We start from the raw sequence: 635 nt of genomic DNA, 5'->3' as shown, positions 1-635 counted from the left end.
TATATATAACAAAGTAAAGTTGTAAGATACCGCACGAGTGGAAATATATGTGAAAGAAGGTTTGAAAATACAATTTTAAAGATGTTTATTCACTTTACCGGTTTCACTTTTTAGAAAAAGATTGTCAAAAGTAAAATATAAAGCTTTATATAAGCATTGTAGTGTTAAGTACAGGTTGTTAGAAAAGTATTAAAATACATATATACATTCTCCGATAATAATAAGAAAATGTTAAAAACAGTTTAAGTATTAAAATACATATATACATTCTTTGATAATAATAAGAAGAATATATTTAAAATATAAAGCATTGTATATGCTTTGTAGTGTTAAGGACTGGTTGTCACAAAAATATTAAAATACAAATATACATTCTCTGGTAATAATAAGAAAATGTTAAAAACAGTTTAAGTATTAAAATACATATATTTAAGAATTTACAAAATATTGGAGAGGAACTGACCCATCTTTTTGACATGTTTTCTCTCTTGTGTGTAGCTTTCCCATGCTTAACACTACAAAGCTTATATAAAGCTTTATATTTTACTTTTGACAATCTTTTTCTAAAAGTGAAACCGGTAAACTGAATAAACATCTTTAAAATTGTATTTTCAAACCTTTCACACACACACGCA

The 635-nt window shown here is 24.9% G+C and overlaps 1 protein-coding gene across 1 annotated transcript in view; it reads right to left on the bottom strand.

Annotated features, from left to right (window-relative positions):
• The window catches only part of LOC106875361 (uncharacterized), a 142593-nt gene that overhangs the window by 82972 nt on the left and 58986 nt on the right, over positions 1–635 (bottom strand). The gene's annotated exons all lie outside the window — the stretch shown is intronic.

The sequence above is a fragment of the Octopus bimaculoides genome, chromosome 3 (assembly GCF_001194135.2).
Source record: "Octopus bimaculoides isolate UCB-OBI-ISO-001 chromosome 3, ASM119413v2, whole genome shotgun sequence".
NCBI classification, from domain to species: Eukaryota; Metazoa; Mollusca; class Cephalopoda; order Octopoda; family Octopodidae; genus Octopus; species Octopus bimaculoides.
The sequence above is the reverse complement of the archived record's forward strand: the minus strand, read 5'-3'. Positions and strand labels throughout refer to the sequence as shown.